At 46.1% G+C, this 17,231-nt stretch overlaps 1 protein-coding gene across 1 annotated transcript in view; it reads left to right on the top strand.

Moving 5' to 3' along the window:
• The first annotated feature begins 5,186 nt into the window (after window positions 1–5,186).
• SLC35C1 (solute carrier family 35 member C1) overlaps window positions 5,187–17,231 on the top strand; it is a 45,793-nt gene continuing 33,748 nt past the window's right edge. The window contains exon 1 of the mRNA XM_063944325.1: window positions 5,187–5,267. The gene's annotated coding sequence lies outside the window, so the exon portion shown is untranslated. The remainder of the gene's footprint in view (window positions 5,268–17,231) is intronic.

The following is a 17,231-nucleotide window of genomic DNA, read 5'->3' as shown; positions in this document are numbered from 1 at the left end:
TGCTCTCCTGCTTCTTGTGCCGCCCTGTCTGTTTACGTGGGCGACTGCCGTGATGTTGTCTGACTGGATCAACACCGGCTGACCCCGAAGCAGGGGTTTTGCCAGGCTTAGAGCATTGTAAATCGCTCTTAGCTCCAGTATATTTATGTGAAGAGACATCTCCAGGCTTGACCATACTCCCTGGAAGTTTCTTCCCTGTGTGACCGCTCCCCAGCCTCTCAGACTGGCATCCGTGGTCACCAGGACCCAGTCCTGTATGCCGAATCTGCGGCCATCTAACAGATGAGCACTCTGCAACCACCACAGAAGAGACACCCTTGTCCGTGGCGATAAGGTTATCCGCTGATGCATCTGCAGATGCGATCCGGACCATTTGTCCAGCAGATCCCACTGAAAAGTTCGTGCGTGGAATCTGCCGAATGGGATTGCTTCGTAAGAAGCCACCATCTTTCCCAGGACTCTTGTGCATTGATGCACAGACACTTTTCCTGGTTTTAGGAGGTTCCTGACAAGTTCGGATAACTCCTTGGCTTTCTCCTCCGGAAGAAACACCTTTTTCTGAACCGTGTCCAGAATCATTCCCAGGAACAGCAGACGTGTTGTCGGGGTCAACTGAGATTTTGGGAAATTCAGAATCCACCCGTGTTGTTGCAGCACTACTTGGGTTAGTGCTACTCCGTCCTCCAGCTGTTCTCTGGACCTTGCCCTTATCAGGAGATCGTCCAAGTAAGGGATAATTAATACGCCTCTTCTTCGCAGAAGAATCATCATTTCGGCCATTACCTTGGTAAAGACCCGAGGTGCCGTGGACAATCCAAACGGCAGAGTCTGAAACTGATAATGACAGTTTTGCACCACGAACCTGAGGTACCCTTGATGTGAAGGGCAAATTGGGACATGCAGGTAAGCATCTTTTATGTCCAGGGACACCATAAAGTCCCCTTCTTCCAGATTCGCTATCACTGCTCTGAGTGATTCCATCTTGAACTTGAATTTTTGTATGTACAGGTTCAAAGATTTCAGATTTAGAATAGGTCTTACCGAGCCGTCCGGCTTCGGTACCACAAATAGCGTGGAGTAATACCCCTTTCCCTGTTGTAGGAGGGGTACCTTGACTATCACCTGCTGAGAAAACAGCTTGTGAATGGCTTCCAATACCGTCGCCCTGTCTGAGGGAGACGTTGGCAAAGCAGACTTTAGGAACCGGCGAGGGGGAGACTTCTCGAATTCCAACCTGTAACCCTGAGATACTACCTGCAGGATCCAGGGGTCCACCTGTGAGCAAGCCCACTGCGCGCTGAAATTCTTGAGTCGACCCCCCACCGCTCCTGAGTCCGCTTGTAAAGCCCCAGCGTCATGCTGAGGGCTTTGCAGAGCCCGCGGAGGGCTTCTGTTCCTGGGAAGGGGCTGCTTGCTGCCCTCTCTTACCCTTTCCTCTGCCTCGGGGCAGATATGACTGTCCTTTTGCCCGCTTGTTCTTATAGGACCGAAAGGACTGCGGCTGAAAAGACGGTGTCTTTTTCTGTTGGGAGGGGGTCTGAGGTAAAAAGGTGGATTTCCCGGCAGTTGCCGTGGCCACCAAATCCGATAGACCGACGCCAAATAATTCCTCCCCTTTATACGGCAATACTTCCATATGCCGTTTGGAATCCGCATCACCTGACCACTGTCGTGTCCATAAACTTCTTCTGGCAGATATGGACATCGCACTTACTCTCGATGCCAGAGTGCAAATATCCCTCTGAGCATCTCGCATATAAAGAAAAGCATCCTTTAATTGCTCTAAAGTCTGTAAAATACTGTCCCTATCCAGGGTATCAATATTTTCAGTCAGGGAATCCGACCAGACCACTCCAGCACTGCACATCCAGGCTGAGGCGATGGCTGGTCGCAGTATAACACCAGTATGTGTGTATATACTTTTTAGAGTAGTTTCCAGCCTCCTATCAGCTGGATCCTTGAGGGCGGCCGTATCAGGAGACGGTAACGCCACTTGTTTTGATAAGCGTGTGAGCGCCTTATCCACCTTAGGGGGTGTTTCCCAGCGCGCCCTAACCTCTGGCGGGAAAGGGTATAATGCCAATAACTTTTTAGAAATTAGCCCTTTTCTATCTGGGTTAACCCACGCTTCATCACATACATCATTCAATTCCTCTGATTCAGGAAAAACTACAGGTAGTTTTTTCACCCCCCACATAATACCCCTTTTTGTGGTACTTGTAGTATCAGAGATATGCAAAGTCTCCTTCATTGCCGTGATCATATAACGTGTGGCCCTACTGGAAAATACGTTTGTTTCTTCACCGTCGACACTAGATTCAGTGTCCGTGTCTGGGTCTGTATCGACCGACTGAGGTAAAGGGCGTTTTACAGCCCCTGACGGTGTCTGAGACGCCTGGGCAGGTACCAACCGGTTTGACGGCCGTCTCATGTCGTCAACTGATTTTTGTAATGTGCTGACATTATCACGTAATTCCATAAACAAAGCCATCCATTCCGGTGTCGACTCCCTAGGGGGTGACATCACCATTACCGGCAATTGCTCTGCCTCCACACCAACATCGTCCTCATACATGTCGACACACACGTACCGACACACAGCAGACACACAGGGAATGCTCTATTGAAGACAGGACCCCACTAGCCCTTTGGGGAGACAGAGGGAGAGTTTGCCAGCACACACCCAAGCGCTATAATATATATGGGAACAACCCTATATAAGTGTTGTATCCTTATAGCAGCTTAAATATATTAATATCGCCAAAAAAAGTGCCCCCCCTCTCTGTTTTACCCTGTTTCTGTAGTGCAGTGCAGGGGAGAGTCCTGGGAGCCTTCCTCACAGCGGAGCTGAGCAGGAAAATGGCGCTGTGTGCTGAGGAGAATAAGCCCCGCCCCCTATTTCGGCGGGCTCTTCTCCGGAATCTGTGAGATCTGGCAGGGGTTAAATACATCCATATAGCCTCAAAGGGCTATATGTGATGTATTTTTTAGCCATAAAAAGGTATTATATATTGCTGCCCAGGGCGCCCCCCCAACGCCCTGCACCCTCTGTGACCGCTGTGTGAAGTGTGCTGACAACAATGGCGCACAGCTGCAGTGCTGTGCGCTACCTCAGGAAGACTGAAAAGTCTTCTGCCGCCTGCTTCTGGACCTCTTCCATCTTCGGCATCTGCAAGGGGGGTCGGCGGCGCGGCTCCGGGACGAACCCCAGGGTGAGACCTGTGTTCCGACTCCCTCTGGAGCTAATGGTGTCCAGTAGCCTAAGAAGCCAATCCATCCTGCACGCAGGTGAGTTCACTTCTCTCCCCTAAGTCCCTCGATGCAGTGAGCCTGTTGCCAGCAGGACTCACTGAAAATAAAAAACCTAAAAACTTTTTCTAAGCAGCTCTTTAGGAGAGCCACCTAGATTGCACCCTGCTCGGACGGGCACAAAAACCTAACTGAGGCTTGGAGGAGGGTCATAGGGGGAGGAGCCAGTGCACACCACCTGGTCCTAAAGCTTTATTTTTGTGCCCTGTCTCCTGCGGAGCCGCTAATCCCCATGGTCCTGACGGAGTCCCCAGCATCCACTAGGACGTTAGAGAAACACTGAATATGACATGACACACTAGAACAGGAAACTTATTTCTATAAAAGTTCCCATCTATAATGTAAAAAACAGAATAAATAAATCACCCAACGGATGTAGTTCATTTAGCTCAAATGGGTAATTAATGAACTTGTGGAACTGACGTACATTGGAGACTCTGCCCTATGGTCTGCAGTATATACAACCAGCTCACAAGTTTCCTTTCATTGATGTAACTTGCCAGAGACAGATTTGGATTGGTGAGTAATGGGCCCTACACACTTGCCAATGTGTGCGGCCAATATGAACGATAAATCGTTCATATCGCTCAGTGTGTGTGCAGCAACGATGCTCGTCCCCGCGGTCGTTCATCGTTGGTTTTCCCTCGTTCTGCATAGCAAGCCAATTTGGACGATGGTCGTTAATCGTTGCAATCGACCATCGTCCAAATCGGAAATGTCAGCAAGTGTGTAGGGCCCATTAGGAGTGCTGCCCACTGAAGCCCAGTACAACGAGTCTCCGCCGATGCCGATATTGGCAGCGTCGGGGACCTGGCGGGGTGCCGGCATCAGCAAGTGCATACACACTTGCTGATGCCAGCGGGGAAGGGAGCGACGGCGCGGGGGAGTTCCACGATACCCATGCCGCAGCTGTCGTTAACGAGGACATCCCTCGTCTGTAAATGTTTAGGTGAGGGAGGGGGTCGTTAGCGATGAGCGGCAGTGCCCATCGTTAACGACATTGAGTGTACACACTAGAGGAGATTGTAAAAGATCTCTCTCAGATTGGCCCTTCTGAGCAATATCTTTTACTTTCTCGTCTAGTGTGTATGGGGCTTCACACTCCTATACAGTAGCGGATCTTGCTATGGGCACACAGGATTTTTGCCTGGGGCGCCGCCTTCCGGAGGGCGCCGCTGTGGCAAGACCCGCTAATGGTGGTGCGCCCACCCCCCGGTGCCGGTACTGCTGTGCGGTGCGCGATGAAGTCATCGTGCACCGCACTGCATTGTGGGAGCGGCACTTAGACACTAGGGGTCATGATTGACCTCTAGTGTCTATGCGGTTCTATGGGAGAGACGTCATGACGTCTCTCCCATAGATCAGAGGAGCGGCGCCAGCGGCCAGAGACGGAGGGCAGCAGCGGTCGGGCATCAGGAGCGGGGATGGTAAGTATTAATTATTTTTTTTAAAGCGGCACAAACGGGGGCAATACTACTGGGGCCACAAACGGGGGCAATACTGGGGCCACAAACTGGGGCAATACTACTGGGGGTACATTGACCACACCCCTTTATGAAGCCACACCCCTATTTTCACCCGGGCCGCCACAAGGGCTAGAATCGGCCCTGCTCCTATACCCTGTCGGCGATATTAAATCCAAATCTGCTGCCATTTCCCCATTGTTTCACCCATAATCCAGCATCTCCTTCCTTGTGACATGACTGATCGGAGAGAGAATGAGGCGTGGGTGTGTACAGATAATATGTGTAGCTATTCATGCTGTGTCACCAGACAAACCTGTTCCCGAGCCCCACTGGTTTATGGTGAGGAACTAGAAGTAATTATTGACTGAGAAGGGGTGTAACTGCTCTCTCCTCCCCTACGTCTTCCTGGTGGTGACGCTGGAAGTGTGGAATACAAGTGCTGGCTGTTACCTGAGCTGGCTCACCTGGGACAGACTCCCAATCCTATTACAGGTATGAGGGGGACGCTGATTGATGGGTTCTGGACTGCGACACTAATCTGGGTAGAGGTGCAGAAATACATAATAATTCACCTGACTGTGCAGTGCTGTCAGACTAACATACAGCTGCAGTGCATCCTCTACTAGGGGGGTAAGCAGCCTGCAGTTCTACAGTTGGCAGGGCATGTTGGAACTTGTAGTTCCACAACAGCTGGAGAGCAATGGGCTGCCTACCCCTGCCTAATACAATCGGTAGTGCAGAGTGGTCGCTGAGCCATGTAACACCGTGATGACTGGGGATTAGTGTTGTGTCTATTTGTAAAGGCTTGCGGAAATTTGCTTCCAAGATTGCAACAAGCTGCTTCAAAGAGGTACAATTGGGTTAACCTATAAACTAGTATTTATAAATAACACAGAGAGATACATTATTAAGATTACTTGGAAGGTTATAGGGGGTCATTCCGAGTTGATTGCTCGCTATCAGTTTTTAACAGCCGTGCAAACGCTATGCCGCCGCCCACTGGGAGTGTATTTTAGCTCAGCAGAAGTGCGAACGGTTGTATCGCAGAACGCCTGCAAAAAATGTTTGTGTAGTTTCAGAGTAGCTCAAAACCTACTCAGTGCTTGCGATCACTTCAGACTATTCAGTTCCGGATTTGACGTCACACACCCGCCCAGCCACGCCTGCGTTTTCCCAGCCACGCCTGCGTTTTTCCTGGCACGCCTGCGTTTTTCCGAACACTCCCTGAAAATGGTCAGTTGCCACCTAGAAACGCCCACTTCATGTCAATCACTCTGCGGCCAGCAGTGCGACTGAAATGCATCGCTAGACCCTGTGCAAATCTGCATCGTTCGTTGTGCCCACACGTCGCGCGTGTGCATTGCGCCGCATACACATGCGCAGAACTGCCATTTTTTAGCCTGATCGCTGCGCTGCGAACAAATGCAGCTAGCGAGCAACTCGGAATGACCACCATTGTCAAAACATATACTTATTTAACTAAGGAGCTTTTCCACCCCAGTGACATTAAGTAGATACCATGGGATTGGGATTGATTTGCCGGTGGTTGAGGATGCTGGCAGTCAGAATACCGACCGCGGCATCCGTGAGTTAGAACCCTGACAGGAGATTCTGTGGCGGTACAACTGTCAAACCGTAACGCCATGGTGTGACAGTTGTACCGCCCCAGTCAAGCTCCTCACCTGCCACTGTCACTGAAACGGGTGCCAACGTCCCTCTGGTTACTCAGGATGTCTGGCAAAATCACGCTGCCGGGAGCAGTGTAACTGCGTCCAAGGACGCAGCTGCGACACGCGGATAATCTCTGCAACGCTCCCTGCTGCAGCGCCCACGTGCAATGCAGTATTAATCTCTGGAGATTTACATAAATAGCTAATTTGCATAAATCTCTGAATCGAGCCCAGAGTCCGGGGTCTGTAAGGTAGTAGGTGTGAGAGGAGTTAGGACTGTGGAGATGAAACGTGTTATTAGCGATGGACTATCATGAGACGTAGGAAAAAATACCAAATTCTGGGGTACATTTACTAAGCAGTGATAAGAGTGGAGAAGTGAGCCAGTGGAGATATTTCTCCATCAACCAATCAGCAGCTCTGTATAATTTTATAGTATGCAAATTATAGATGTTACTTCAGTGCTGATTGGTTGATGGGGAAATATCTCCACTGGCTCACTTCTCCACTCTTATCACTGCTTAGTAAATGTACCCCTAAATAACATATTTATCAATTATCGCATACATGTTAGCGCCCAAAATTGCATTGCAACATGCGATTACTCCGTACGGATGTATCACTCTGCACCCGCAGGGATAGGGGCTCAGAAAAGAGACTGTCCCTGCAATGTGTTCAGAGTGGTAGTGGGAGTCCTGCGCATGTGCCATTGCTGGGGAGACCCTGGCCAGAGGCGGATTAAGGATATGGGGGGGCCCGGGGCACTTCAGACTGTGGGGCCCATACTAACGAGGTAGATGAAAATAAGAATTTACTTACCGATAATTCTATTTCTCATAGTCCGTAGTGGATGCTGGGGACTCCGAAAGGACCATGGGGAATAGCGGCTCCGCAGGAGACTGGGCACAAAGTAAAAGCTTTAGGACTAGCTGGTGTGCACTGGCTCCTCCCCCTATGACCCTCCTCCAAGCCTCAGTTAGGATACTGTGCCCGGACGAGCGTACACAATAAGGAAGGATATTGAATCCCGGGTAAGACTCATACCAGCCACACCAATCACACCGTACAACTTGTGATCTGAACCCAGTTAACAGCATGATAACAGAGGAGCCTCTGAAAGATGGCTCACTACAGCAATAACCCGATTTTTGTAACAATAACTATGTACAAGTAATGCAGACAATCCGCACTTGGGATGGGCGCCCAGCATCCACTACGGACTATGAGAAATAGAATTATCGGTAAGTAAATTCTTATTTTCTCTAACGTCCTAGTGGATGCTGGGGACTCCGAAAGGACCATGGGGATTATACCAAAGCTCCCAAACGGGCGGGAGAGTGCGGATGACTCTGCAGCACCGAATGAGAGAACTCCAGGTCCTCCTCAGCCAGGGTATCAAATTTGTAGAATTTAGCAAACGTGTTTGCCCCTGACCAAGTAGCTGCTCGGCAAAGTTGTAAAGCCGAGACCCCTCGGGCAGCCGCCCAAGATGAGCCCACTTTCCGTGTGGAATGGGCTTTTATAGATTTTGGCTGTGGCAGGCCTGCCACAGAATGTGCAAGCTGAATTGTACTACAAATCCAACGAGCAATAGTCTGCTTAGAAGCAGGAGCACCCAGCTTGTTGGGTGCATACAGGATAAACAGCGAGTCAGATTTTCTGACTCCAGCCGTCCTGGAAACATATATTTTCAGGGCCCTGACTACGTCCAGCAACTTGGAATCCTCCAAGTCCCTAGTAGCCGCAGGCACCACGATAGGTTGGTTTAAGTGAAATGCTGAAACCACCTTAGGGAGAAATTGAGGACGAGTCCTCAATTCTGCCCTGTCCGTATGAAAAATTAGGTAAGGGCTTTTATAGGATAAAGCCGCCAATTCTGATACACGCCTGGCTGAAGCCAGGGCTAACAGCATTACCACTTTCCAAGTGAGATACTTCAAGTCCACAGTGGTGAGTGGTTCAAACCAATGTGACTTTAGGAATCCCAACACTACATTGAGATCCCAAGGTGCCACTGGAGGCACAAAAGGAGGCTGTATATGCAGTACTCCCTTGACAAACGTCTGAACTTCAGGTACAGAAGCTAGTTCTTTTTGGAAGAATATCGACAGGGCCGAAATTTGAACCTTAATGGACCCTAATTTGAGGCCCATAGACAGTCCTGTTTGCAGGAAATGCAGGAATCGACCCAGTTGAAATTCCTCCGTAGGGGCCTTCCTGGCCTCGCACCACGCAACATATTTACGCCAAATACGGTGATAATGTTGTACGGTTACATCCTTCCTGGCTTTGATCAGGGTAGGGATGACTTCATCCGGAATGCCTTTTTCCTTCAGGATCCGGCGTTCAACCGCCATGCCGTCAAACGCAGCCGCGGTAAGTCTTGGAACAGACATGGTCCCTGCTGGAGCAGGTCCTGTCTTAGAGGTAGAGGCCACGGGTCTTCCGTGAGCATCTCTTGAATTTCCGGGTACCAAGTCCTTCTTGGCCAATCCGGACTTTACTCCTCTCCTTCTTATGATTCTCAGTACTTTTGGTATGAGAGGAAGAGGAGGGAACACATACACTGACCGGTACACCCACGGTGTTACCAGAGCGTCCACAGCTATTGCCTGAGGGTCCCTTGACCTGGAACAATATCTGTCCAGTTTTTTGTTGAGGCGAGACGCCATCATGTCCACCTTTGGTTTTTCCCAACGGTTTACAATCATGTGGAAGACTTCCGGGTGAAGTCCCCACTCCCCCAGGTGAAGATCGTGTCTGCTGAGGAAGTCTGCTTCCCAGTTGTCCACTCCCGGAATGAACACTGCTGACAGTGCTATCACATGATTTTCCGCCCAGCGAAGAATCCTTGCCACTTCCGTCATTGCCCTCCTGCTTCTTGTGCCGCCCTGTCTGTTTACGTGGGCGACTGCCGTGATGTTGTCCGACTGGATCAATACTGGCTGACCCTGAAGCAGAGGCCTTGCCTGACTTAGGGCATTGTAAATGGCCCTTAGTTCCAGGATATTTATGTGAAGTGACGTTTCCATGCTTGACCACAAACCCTGGAAATTTTTTCTCTGTGTGACTGCTCCCCAGCCTCTCAGGCTGGCATCCGTGGTCACCAGGACCCAATCCTGAATGCCGAATCTGCGGCCCTCTAGGAGATGAGCACTCTGTAACCACCACAGGAGAGACACCCCTGTCCTTGGAGACAGGGTTATCCGCTGATGCATTTGAAGATGCGATCCGGACCATTTGTCTAGCAGATCCAACTGAAAAGTTCTTGCGTGGAATCTGCCGAATGGAATCGCTTCGTAAGAAGCCACCATCTTTCCCAGGACCCTTGTGCACTGATGCACTGACACCTGGCCTGGTCTTAGGAGTTTCCTGACTAGGTCGGATAACTCCCTGGCTTTCTCTTCCGGGAGAAACACCTTTTTCTGTACTGTGTCCAGAATCATCCCTAGGAACAGCAGACGTGTCGTCGGAATCAGCTGCGATTTTGGAATATTTAGAATCCATCCGTGCTGTCGTAGTACTATTTGCGATAGTGCTACTCCGACCTCTAACTGTTCTCTGGACCGTGCCCTTATCAGGAGATCGTCCAAGTAAGGGATAATTAAGACGCCTTTTCTTCGAAGAAGAATCATCATTTCGGCCATTACCTTGGTAAAGACCCGGGGTGCCGTGGACAATCCAAACGGCAGCGTCTGAAACTGATAGTGACAGTTCTGTACCACAAACCTGAGGTACCCTTGGTGAGAAGGGCAAATTAGGACATGGAGGTAAGCATCCTTGATGTCCAGAGACACCATGTAGTCCCCTTCTTCCAGGTTCGCTATCACTGCTCTGAGTGACTCCATCTTGAACTTGAACCTTTTTATGTAAGTGTTCAAGGTTTTCAGATTTAAAATGGGTCTCACCGAGCCGTCCGGCTTCTGTACCACAAACAGCGTGGAGTAATACCCCTTTCCCTGTTGTAGGAGGGGTACCTTGATTATCACTTGCTGGGAATACAGCTTGTGAATGGCTTCCAATACCGCCTCCCTGTCGGGGGTAGACGTTGGTAAAGCAGACTTCAAGAACCGGCGAGGGGGAGACGTCTCAAATTCCAATTTGTACCCCTGAGATACTACCTGCAGGATCCAGGGGTCCACTTGCGAGTGAGCCCACTGCGCGCTGAAATTCTTGAGACGGGCCCCCACCGTGCCTGAGTCCGCTTGTAAGGCCCCAGCGTCATGCTGAGGACTTGGCAGAAGCGGGGGAGGGCTTCTGGTCGTGGGAAGAAGCTGTCTGTTGTAGTCTTTTTCCCCTTCCTCTGCCCCGGGGCAGATATGAGTGGCCTTTTGCCCGCTTGCCCTTATGGGGACGAAAGGACTGAGCCTGAAAAGGCGGTATCTTTTTCTGCTGCGAGGTGACTTGGGGTAAAAAGGTGGATTTCCCAGCCGTTGCCGTGGCCACCAGGTCCGATAGACCGCCCCCAAATAACTCCTCCCCTTTATACGACAATACTTCCATATGCCGTTTGGAATCCGCATCCCCTGACCACTGTCGCGTCCATAATCCTCTTCTGGCAGAAATGGACATCGCACTTACTCTTGATGCCAGAGTGCAAATGTCTCTCTGTGCATCTCGCATATATAGGAATGCATCTTTTAAATGCTCTATAGTCAATAATATATTGTCCCTGTCCAGGGTATCAATATTTTCAGTCAGGGAATCCGACCAAGCCACCCCAGCACTGCACATCCAGGCTGAGGCGATTGCTGGTCGTAGTATAACACCCGTATGTGTGTATATACTTTTAAGGATATTTTCCAGCCTCCTATCTGCTGGCTCCTTAAGGGCGGCCGTTTCTGGAGACGGTAACGCCACTTGTTTTGATAAGCGTGTGAGCGCCTTATCCACCCTAGGGGGTGTTTCCCAACGAGCCCTAACCTCTGGTGGGAAGGGATATAGTGCCAATAATTTTTTAGAAATTAGCAGTTTTCTGTCGGGGGTAACCCACGCTTCATCACACACTTCATTCAATTCATCTGATTCAGGAAAAACTACGGGTAGTTTTTTCACACCCCACATAATACCCCTTTTTGTGGTACTTGCAGTATCAGAGATGTGCAAACCTCCTTCATTGCCGTGATCATGTAACGTGTGGCCCTACTGGAAAATACGTTTGTTTCTTCACCGTCGACACTGGAGTCAGTGTCTGTGTCTGGGTCCGTGTCGACCCACTGAGGTAACGGGCGTTTAATAGCCCCTGACGGTGTTTGAGACGCCTGGACAGGCACTAACTGAGCTGCCGGCTGTCTCATGTCGTCAACAGTTTTCTGTAACGTGCCGACACTGTCACGTAATTCCTTAATTACGGCCATCCATTCAGGTGTCGACTCCCTAGGGGGTGACATCACCATTATAGGCAATTGCTCCGCCTCCACATCATTTTCCTCCTCATACATGTCGACACACACGTACCGACACCCAGCACACACACAGGGAATGCTCTGATAGAGGACAGGACCCACTTAGCCCTTTGGGGAGACAGAGGGAGAGTTTGCCAGCACACACCAGAGCGCTATATATGTATAGGGACAACCTTACAATAAGTGTCTATCCCTTATAGCTGCTTATATCTGTTATTTTGCCAAATAAGTGCCCCCCTCTCTTTTTTACCCTGTTTCTGTAGTTGCAGGATGCAGGGGAGATTCTGGGAGCCTTCCTACCAGCGGAGCTGTGTGGGAAAAATGGCGCTGTGTGCTGAGGAGATAGGCCCCGCCCCCTTCACGGCGGGCTCTTCTCCCGCTTTTTTCTGGAAAACTGGCAGGGGTTAAATACATCCATATAGCCCAGGAGCTATATGTGATGTATTTTTCGCCAACTAAGGTAAATTCATTGCTTCCCAGGACGCCCCCCCCCCAGCATCCTGCACCCTCAGTGACCGGAGTGTGAAGTGTGCTGAGAGCAATGGCGCACAGCTGCAGTGCTGTGCGCTACCTTATGAAGACAGGAAAGTCTTCTGCCGCCGATTTATGGACCTCTTCTTGCTTCAGCATCTGTAAGGGGGCTGGCGGCGCGGCTCCGGGACCCATCCATGGCTGGGCCTGTGATCGTCCCTCTGGAGCTAATGTCCAGTAGCCTAAGAAACCCAATCCACTCTGCACGCAGGTGAGTTCGTTTCTCTCCCCTAAGTCCCTCGATGCAGTGAGCCTGTTGCCAGCAGGTCTCACTGAAAATAAAAAACCTATTTAAACTTTTACTCTAAGCAGCTCAGGAGAGCCACCTAGATTGCACCCTTCTCGTTCGGGCACAAAATCTAACTGAGGCTTGGAGGAGGGTCATAGGGGGAGGAGCCAGTGCACACCAGCTAGTCCTAAAGCTTTTATTTTGTGCCCAGTCTCCTGCGGAGCCGCTATTCCCCATGGTCCTTTCGGAGTCCCCAGCATCCACTAGGACGTTAGAGAAATAAATATATATATATATATATATATATATATAGGGCTTGGATGACTGGGAGTGCACCAGAGCAAGTACAAACATTTAGTATTGGAGTTAAGGCATTTTAAAAAAAAAACAATGTCCTCATGACATGGTCTCCGTGCCATATGTGTATATATATATATATATATATATATATATACATACATACATACATACATATATACTGTACACACACACATATATATATATATATATATATATATACATACATACATACATACATACATACATACATACATACATATATACTGTACACACACACATACACATATATATATATATATACATACATACATATATACTGTACACACACACACACATATATATATATACACACATACATACATATATACTGTACACACACACACACACACACACACATATATATATATACATACATATATACTGTACACACACATATATATATATATATACTGTACACACATATATATATATATATATACATACATATATACTGTACACACACACACATATATATATACACATACATACATATATACTGTACACACACACATATATATATATATATATATATATATATATATATATATATATATGAATGCAGGGATGGTTGTGCTATCAATGTCCTTAAATTCACTGATTAGATCGTCCACAGTTCAAACGATGCAAGTGCTGGCACTCCAAAAAACAGCGTAACCACAGCTGTAATATTCCAATGTGCACTAAAAGAGAGTGAAGGCGCACTCAATGAGCAAGTATAACAGGTAATTTATTACAATGATAAAAGCTCACATACATCTCAGATTAAAATAGCCGGCTCACGAACACATCCAAAGTGCCTCCGGATAGCAGCGTGTGAATTGTTCTCTGCCGCTCAATCATCAGATAGTCTCATCAGCGTGTATGCTTGTGGACTCCGCAACAAACTCCGATCACTCAGAGCCGTCCTTCCCGGCCACGCCCAACGCGTTTCGTCACTGCCGGACTTCGTCAGGGGGTGTGGTCTCGATCACTCCAACTCACGTTTTTATATCACATATACCAATTGATTAATTAATAAAACACTATTGGTTTAGGCTAATTTATGCCGTAAGCACTTTGATCATCTGTCTAAAAATGCATTTATACACATATACATAATATTCATCAATTAACTAAGAGAATAAAACGTTCCTATTCAGCATTTAAAACGTATACTTAATCATTTTAACACGCTTATCCATTTATAACGGATCAATCAATTACCTTAATTAGAAAACCAATACAAATGTCACAAAAGAACTAATTCTATGACAATCACCATAAAAAACATCACTTCACATTTAAAAATTCGGGAAATATAATTATATCGATCGGCTTTCATAATAGTTACTATAATAAAAGAGAGAGAAATTAGTATTGTATGAAGTCTGTATCTACAAGAGACTGACATGGGCGGACCCAGTCTCTGACGTAACCCCCACTGAAAACACAGTCTTCTCGCAGTACAGGTACAGCTGCCGGAAGCCGCACCGGCAAATTGATCAGACCGATGAGCCCAGTGGAGTCACACCAGACACCGGTTACAATAAAATTGCACCTAATCCATCCACATCTGACCCATATTAGACTAATACTGGCAAAATTATCTATGAGCTAACGTTCGATACTTAAAAGAGACATAATAAGGAGGAGATAACGCTCGTAGTGTAAAAATCACTGACATAAACGAACCCTCATTTTAGTATAATCGCTTCATTCTTTTCATAAAGCTTGATGTTTTAACCATTACTGCATATCCTAATGGTTGGAGAGGTTACCTCATTAATCATGTAAAAACGGTACTATATCATAAGTCTCATTTAGACCATATGGTGAAAGGGTGTTTAATTTATGGATCCAAAAGGTTTCTCTCTTGCTTAATTGTTTCAAGACATCTCCTCCCCTTTCTGTCAGCACAACATGTTCTAATGCTTTAAACGAGAATTTATCCAAGGAAGAATTACAACATTTAATAAAGTGTCTGGGAACACTATGATTAATCAATTTGTTGACAATACTACGTACATGCTCCAATATTCTTAGTTTTAGCTGGCGTTTCGTTTTTCCTATATATCTAGCCCCACATCCACACTGTAGCATATAAATAACACATGTTGTCTGACAATTAATAAATCCCTTTATGTCCCATGATTCTATGTTGTCTGTACTCCAAATCTTTTTTCTATCTTTACTTACATATTTACATACTTTACACTTATTACAAGGGAAACAACCATTTATATTATCCAACCATAAATTTTCTTTTACTGTTTTTAATTTAGTTGGTGCCAGCTTATTTTTTAGCGTAGTTGCTCGTCTAAACACCAGTTGTGGTTTCTGAGGGAGTATTTTATTTAGAACGGGGTCTAATTTTAGCACATCCCAATGTTTATTGATAATATCCCTTATCTCCCGATTTTTGGAATTATATCCTGTGATAAACGGAATAAAGGTATTATCTTTTGGTTTCTTATCTTTATATCTTAATAGATCACACCTATTCATATTTCTAACCTTATCTTTACATTCAGAAATGAGCTTACCCGGGTACTGTTTTTCCAGAAATCTTTCTTCATATTTAGAAGCTTGTTCATCAAATTTAGCTATATTAGTACAATTACGTCTAATTCTAATGAACTGTGACAGCGGAATATTATCAACCCAGTTTCTTAAGTGGCAGCTTCCGTAGTGTATATAATTATTACTGTCCACTTCCTTAATATGTGTATAAGTTTCAATTTTATCTCCACACACCCATTTACTTGTATCCAAGACCAGGTCTAAATACTCTATTTTTTCCCTCTGGAAATTAGAAGTAAACTTTAGATTATATGTATTAGAGTTTAGGTTATCTATAAAGATTTCAAACGATTCTTTATCCCCTTGCCAGACTATTAGCACGTCATCTATGTACCGTTTATATAATTTAATGTTATCTTTAAACATAGTATTAGTTTCTATAACCTCCTCCTCCCATTTACCAAGATATAAATTAGCGAAACTAGGGGCATATGGCGTCCCCATCGCTATCCCGTGTTGCTGGATATAAAACTGATTATTAAATAAAAAATAATTATTTTTCAAAACAAACATAATACAGTCAAGAATAAATTTTCTTAATTGACAGCTAATAGTTTCATCTCTCTCCAAAAAATGATGTACAGCTTCTATCCCTTTCTGATGGGGTATACTCGTGTACAAAGACTCTACGTCTATTGTACACCAGTGATACCCATCCTTCCATTCAAATACATCCAAACAATTCAATACAGATGTAGAATCCTTTAAATAGGAATTAAGTCCACTCACATACTTTTTAATATATATGTCCACAAATTCTGACAGTCTTGCAGTGGCGGACTCCATTCCGGAGATTATTGGCCGCCCAGGAGGCTTTTCTAATCTCTTATGGATCTTAGGCAGTTGATAAAATTGAGCTATCCTTGGATGTGGGTTGAAAATATAATTAAATTCTTCTCGATTAATGCAATCTCCAGCAATACCACCCTCCAAAAGAGACCTTAAATCATCTATGATCCTGGAACTAGGGTCACTCTCCAATTTAGCATATGTTACTTCATCCTTTAAAATTCTAAACGACTCCTCCATATAATCTTGTTTATTTTGTACTACAATGCCCCCCCCTTTATCGGCCATTTTTATTATAACCCCATAATTATTTTCCAAGGTTTTTATTGCATTTCTCTCCCCTCTATCTAAATTATCAGATCCTTTCTTAGTATCAGTGCATAATTTTTTAAAATCTTTCTGTATTAAATTGGAAAAAGTTTCCACATAACTTCCCCGGGATTCTAAAGGATAATAAGTTGATTTAGGCTTTAGTCCTGTTCTATTGATATTCTCATTATTTTTAAGAATCGCTCCAGTTTTTAGATCATTTTTTAAAAAATGTCTCTTTAATGTTAAAGTGCGTATATACTTATTTGCATCAATAAATAACTGAAAACTACTAGGCTCATTCTTAGGTGCAAACGATAACCCTTTGGATAATAATTTAATTTCATTAGTTGTCAATTCATATGTAGATAAATTAAAAATGCCAGTAGGGGTAATTAAACCTCCCTTCTTATTTTGTTTATTCTTGCCTCCTCTCTGTCCTCTCTTACATCTTCTTGATTTTTTCTCTTTAAACCCGGACTGTTCAGGGATTTTTCTGGTGGATATTTTCTGTCTCTCCAATTGGTGCCTCTCCGTAAAAAATGTTGATTGGCATTATTAGGGGTTTCCAAAGTTTTATATCTGTTAGATGTTTGTAACTCAAATCTCTCTTGCTGATAGGACC

The sequence above is a fragment of the Pseudophryne corroboree genome, chromosome 11, assembly GCF_028390025.1.
Source record: "Pseudophryne corroboree isolate aPseCor3 chromosome 11, aPseCor3.hap2, whole genome shotgun sequence".
In the NCBI taxonomy this organism is placed as follows: Eukaryota; Metazoa; Chordata; class Amphibia; order Anura; family Myobatrachidae; genus Pseudophryne; species Pseudophryne corroboree.
The sequence above is the reverse complement of the archived record's forward strand: the minus strand, read 5'-3'. Positions and strand labels throughout refer to the sequence as shown.